Source organism: Dendroctonus ponderosae, unplaced genomic scaffold (genome assembly GCF_020466585.1).
Source record: "Dendroctonus ponderosae isolate FM_Combo_2020 unplaced genomic scaffold, Dpon_F_20191213v2 Dpon_F_20191213_5, whole genome shotgun sequence".
NCBI classification, from domain to species: domain Eukaryota; kingdom Metazoa; phylum Arthropoda; class Insecta; order Coleoptera; family Curculionidae; genus Dendroctonus; species Dendroctonus ponderosae.
The window spans coordinates 537,289-543,221 of NW_026018715.1; the positions used below are offsets into that span (position 1 = coordinate 537,289).

Sequence of the window (5,933 nt, forward strand, 5' to 3'; positions counted from 1 at the left end):
TGTTCCTGGTATATACCGCAAATGTGGAATCCGACCTTCAAGAAAATCTTTAATCAATTCGGAATTTGTATGTTTAATTTCATCATTTACCTTTGAAACGGTGTCCTATTTACTTGCAAACTGAGCGCCGATTTAATATGGATGAGCAACCTGCAGGTGTGTATTTTAACATATTATATGAAAATTAATATAATCATCATATCTGAAGTCATAGTATTTTAAATTTAAAGTAAGAGGGTTCAAAAATAATGTAAAAAACATCATGTATGACTTAAACAGAGGGGTATAGTTAACTATTTTCCCGAATTTAGCTAAGTTTCTATATACTTATTAAGTACTCAGTAAACATCCTGCTTTTTTATGGTTAAAAAATGGAATTGCTGCTACTTACTTTTTGCCAAAATAGAAAAAACTGCACCCCTGTGTTGTCCCTGTAGAACTGAAATCCGTCAACTAAGTATACAGGGTGTACCAAAAGTAATGCACTAAACAAAATGACGGATTCCTGGGGTGAAAATATGATGATTTAATACAACTTACCTTAGTCCAAAAGTTGACGGTTGCCGACATACAGGGCGTCAAACTTACATTTTAATTTAAGTTTTTCTTTCTTCTATATTGAACCGAACTGCATATTTTGACGAAATTTGGTATACAAAAGTTTTTGAGCATAAGAAATTCAAATGTCCCATCATATCTGGGCAGAAAAATGGTTTTAACTTTTTGGTCACCCGGTATGCTGATTTCTAGAATGGTTGGGTCTGAGCGCCTATTAATTTTGCACAAAAACAATATTCTTAGTCGATGACCCAACAAGCTTCTGTTTCCGAGATATTTGCGATTAAACTGCAAAATGCAGAATGCACAGAATGCAATCTTTATTTTTATTAGAATACAATCGTATATGTGCAAGAGATGTAAAAAGGGTGCTTGTGTCGTTTGATTCCTTCCGAATTTAAGTTTTCTCTTTTTTACCTTAAAGAGCCCTTCAAATTAAGCACTTTTAGCGAAAAAAATTCCTGGATGATCCATAAATTAAGCCAAAAATCACTCACAAACTTTTGACATTTGATTTTCCAAAACCACGTATTTATGCACGAAAATGAGATCGTCCGGTGGTATTTGCTGCTAAATCGTGTGTTTTAGGTATCAACAATCCATAACTCTACATGCGAAATTGTCTTAAAGAAGAGAAATAATAAATGTGTTTTTCTCAAAAGTTTGAGCATCTTTTCTAACGTCGTCAAGTGATTGAGGGTATCTTGCGCTTCGATAGCCGGATGGTGGTTTATCTGTTTCTTTCAGGAATGAAAACACAATGCGGTGTTTCCACGTATCTTTGCGTTTTTCCTTTCGGTTAATTTGTTTGTGTTCAGCTGCGCCCTCACACTCGACACTCTCGATCGACATCGATTTTGTTGATCCGCAAGCGACAAAACTGGATCTGTTCACACTAGAATTGATAGAAATGTTTGTTCATCAGTCGAAATCAACATGTCTGACGAAGATTACGTAATAGCTGCTTGTGCGGCATATATTATTATCGCTACTAAAAAAAGCAAAATTGCACGCAAAAAAAAGATTTTGGGTTCAATCAACTCTTCAAAGTAGAACTAGATATAACACTAGCCATTTGATACAGAATTTAAAAGAGATAACGTCAACATATTGAGCCTTGAATACAGGTGTAACGGTGGTTCGGAATTTTTTTTTCGGATGTCGGAAGGTCAATTTGAATAATTATTTTAAAAAATTTGACCAAAAATTTGTAGATGACATCAATTATTCCCTCTCGCAAACTTAACTCTACTCTTGCAGATTGAGCCTGAAGATTTCCAATTACATAATTGGACGTTAAATTCATTACAAATTTCCATATGGGCATCGTGCCTCAAGTTTCTGTTCTTATAGTTTTTGGTTTTGGAATCCCATAAATTTGATATCCAACGGAAACACACGGCCTCGATGTGGACACGGCAAGACGTCACTGAGTTAACAGTTAACCAAATCAAAATTAATTCCTGGGTTTCATTCATTTATTGTCTTTATTTATCAATTGAAATACGTACGTAAAATACTCCAAATGTATGCCAAGGCTTAAAGCAGCAACAACGCTACACGTAAAAACTGATGATGGTGGAAAAATACACCGAAACGTATTTTAATTGATAAATAAAGACAATAAATGTCTGAAACCCAGGAATTAATTTTGATTTGGAATTGAAACACAGTCAGGAAAGTATATACAATTAACAGTTAACGAAAACACGACCACACACAACCTCTCAACTTTGTTCAGAGACTGTCGATATGTACTGATTTTGATTCATTCCATCATCCATGTTCTGATCTGGTACATCTTCGGTGAAATTCCCCATGTTTTTCCATAAGTGCGTTTGCAAGTCCATAAAGCCCTGATCGCCTTGTTTGGTTTCTGTTCCACATGAAAAACAGTTTCTTATCCAAGATATTTGACAGTGTCGGACTCAATCAAACAAGTTTTTTTAAATCAAGTGTGTATGTATTAGGTAAATAAGACCAAGTACTTTCGACCATTACGTCATTATCAGAACCGCTAAAAAACAACAATGGACATCTCTACTCTGGCACGTCGACCACAAATGCTTCTTCCATCTAAACCACCATTATCCGACATGTCCTTAAAATTATAGCAGAAATCTACCTAGGCCTCTGACCGCGTCCTCGGTCCTGCATCTTCAATTTCTTGTTTTCAAGCAAGTTGTTGCCCAAGTCGCCCACGTATACCTTGCAGACCGAGTTATAGCGAGACATCCTTATTTACCTACAAAGAAAAACCAAGCGGATTATTGATCGGAATGTGAGAATAACACCCCAAAAGTGTTTATGGTTAACTTTGAGTAAACACCAGCACATCTTTTTTGGAAGCCACAAATATTTGGCTGGGCTTCATCGAAGGGTGAAAATACTAGAAACACTTCACACACTATTTTATATATAGAAAACTTATAGAAATTCATACTGTTGCTAAAAATGCAACGCATCCTCAAATTGACAATACAAAAGAAACCCCGCGGCATGAAAGACGCTGCGGCTGCACGTTATTCGCGAATTCTAAAGTTCAAACGCCCATTGACGCCTAAACTATAAACTAACTACTAGGGATGGTCGCTATTTAACGTAACCGCTAAAATAACAGTGTTCCAGACGTGCAACCTGAGACCGCAGTTCCACTTGATTGTGTTTATCATTTTTCGTCTATAAGAATTACTGTTCAGTTCTTCCCGAACCATAATCGGCCAGATCAGCGGAATATTGTTCAGTTTCGGTGATGATATAATTTAGCATTTTTAGTCTAAGTATTACTGTTAATTTGGACTATTTAATGTAATTGTTGACTTAGTACCAGGGAAAAATAATTCAAAAGCTACTGCAAAAACTGTGGTGTCCAATCAATCAGAGGAAGTTCAGTTAAAATATAGGCAAGAAGAAGATTATTCAATATTTCAAGATTTTTACAAACTTGTTTTATAACAAAAAAACACAGGTATGGTACTACTTTTGTTCCATGCGAGAGATTATTTTCCAAAGTGGGTGCTATCATAAACGAGCGGAGAAATAGACTTAGTAAAAAGCACGTGCAAAAAATTATTCTTAAATATTAATTCATTTTTAAATGAAAATGAACTTTTTAAACATTTTCGCATGCAAAGCGTATATTCTACTTAAATCATTCAATTTTAGTATCAGTTTTGTTTTTCTTTAATTAGTTACTTATGACCCATCTTTTGTTTTTAGAATATACTAGTTTTAGTTTACCAATACTAAGAATTATTTTTTTATTAAGTAAATCATTATTTACTATCATCATAATTGCGAGTTTTTAATGAAGAATTTGAATGAATGAAGAATTTGGAACATGTTACTTTTGGAACCGCATTTTAAAACCTAATTCCAAAGTGAAACTGCAACGTTGGAACATATTGGAACCTATTGGAAAATAACCGTTCAACACTCCTCTATAAACCGAAAAACACTGTTATAAAACAGGTAAACGGTGCGTTCCAGAAACAAAGGATAACTTCTTAATTATTACTTGTCTGATGCGTTCTCTCAAGAATTGGCAAGAGAAGCTTGTTCTACTGCCGTTGCGTGATGGGATCAGTCGATTGCGTTCGAGAATACAAACCACAACAGAGGCGACAAAACTCCTACCTGCGGACACCCGCCGGCAACCCGCGCCTCCACGCTGACTTCATCGAGTGCGACGGTAGCTGTTCTGCAGCTCAGCATGTTTTGGATCCATTCACATATTGAAGGCTCCACTTCACGATTTTTCACCGCTCTGACTATTGACTGAAAAGAAGTTTTGTCAAAGGCTCCCTTTATGTCCAGAAAAGCCGCCAAAGCAATTTATTTGCACCCTAGTAAGGTTTCTGCCCTCAGCACCAGTTTATAGATAGCAGATTCGCAGAATTTATCCGTGTGATAGGCATATTGGTTGTGGTGTAGAGGTTTTTTGGTAACAACATATTTCCTGATATGCCTGTCGATCAGCTTCTATATTGTTTTAAGTAAGAACGATGTTAGGCTAATCGGGCGAAAGGATTTGGCCTGAACATACGTCGCACGCCCTGGTTTTGGAATAAATACTACTTTCGCCATTCTCCATTCCATTGGTATGAATACCAAGGCAAGGCTGGTACGGAGCATTTATAAACATTTATCAACTTAATATTTCAAAAAACGTACATTTATTTCATCCAGAAGAACTTGGAGGTTACAATACGTCGATACAACGATGTAACTTTTGATGACCTCCCTATTCTGCTGTTTACATTTCTCCAGACCCGCATTAAAATGTATTTTTATTTTCAGAGACATAGAAAAATAAATGATCTTTTAAAAGACGAACTGCAAGGAGGAGTTCATGCCCTTTCCATTGTGGCAAAAACTCCTGATCAGTGGACAAATGATGAAATTGAGCCAAGTCCCAGTTGTCGAGGGGGTTTTGGAAAGTAAACATACAAACATACATTGAGTTTTATGGTTGACTTTTGGTAATTGATTATTTAATATTTATGTAAAATACCCTCATTCTTTAAATGTGGCAATGCACCGTCTTAACTGTAAATTCTACTGTAAGAAAACATTCGACTATTTTTGACTAAAAAAATAAAGCTGAATAGTTTTAAAGTTCAATTCTCTGTAGGTGTAATTATTATTATTTTTAATTAGTTTTAACCCTGGTAAAAGGTTTCAGTTAATGCCAGAGGACGACGCTGTCGAGGCAAAAACGCTCTTCGTTCCCTGTTAGAAACATTACATTTGCCATGGCTTGCTCACAATTTGATCCTTCTCCTTTCTCGGACATCTGTAAAAAAACTGCAACTTCTTAACTCTACAAAAACAGTTCAAAAATCTCAAATAGATCCAACCATCTGTTAGGTTTTTGCATAACATAACATAATCAATTAATGTTTTTGGTACTTTATTACGCACCGGTTCCGATTAATACTCGGCTGGCGGTGGATACTAAACATTAGGTCCGAAATTAACTGACAATTGAAGGGTTCAATGCAATACCGAACAAGTCCAGTGTTGCAAATTTTTCAGGAAACCAAAAAAAACGATTTATTTGTAAGTGAAACGATTTATTTGTAAGTATCTTAGACAAACTTTTTAATCAAAATAAACCAAATATTACTTAACAATTTGTTTTTAAGTTCTTCGTTGTGCAATTGGCAAGAAAACCAACTAAAATCACACTCTTTACTTAAATACATTATAATGTTTTGCTTTAAATCACTAACCTTTTTGTTTAAATTTATAATATAAAAAAATGTATCATAAATGTCACTAACGTAATTGACTAGCTGTTTAGTTACATAATTCAGTCTTTTAATATTATCGTACTCCTTAAAAGTAACAAATGAATGATGTTGTTCTAATTC

At 35.1% G+C, this 5,933-nt stretch overlaps 1 protein-coding gene and 1 long non-coding RNA gene across 2 annotated transcripts in view; both read left to right on the forward strand.

The window, feature by feature from the left end:
- Positions 1-5,933, forward strand: part of LOC109545062 (exodeoxyribonuclease) — a 26,363-nt gene that overhangs the window by 8,126 nt on the left and 12,304 nt on the right. The window lies entirely within an intron of this gene.
- Positions 3,063-5,016, forward strand: LOC125504539. The gene is made up of 2 exons (XR_007281560.1): positions 3,063-4,681; positions 4,858-5,016. It is a non-coding gene; the product is annotated as an uncharacterized LOC125504539 (long non-coding RNA).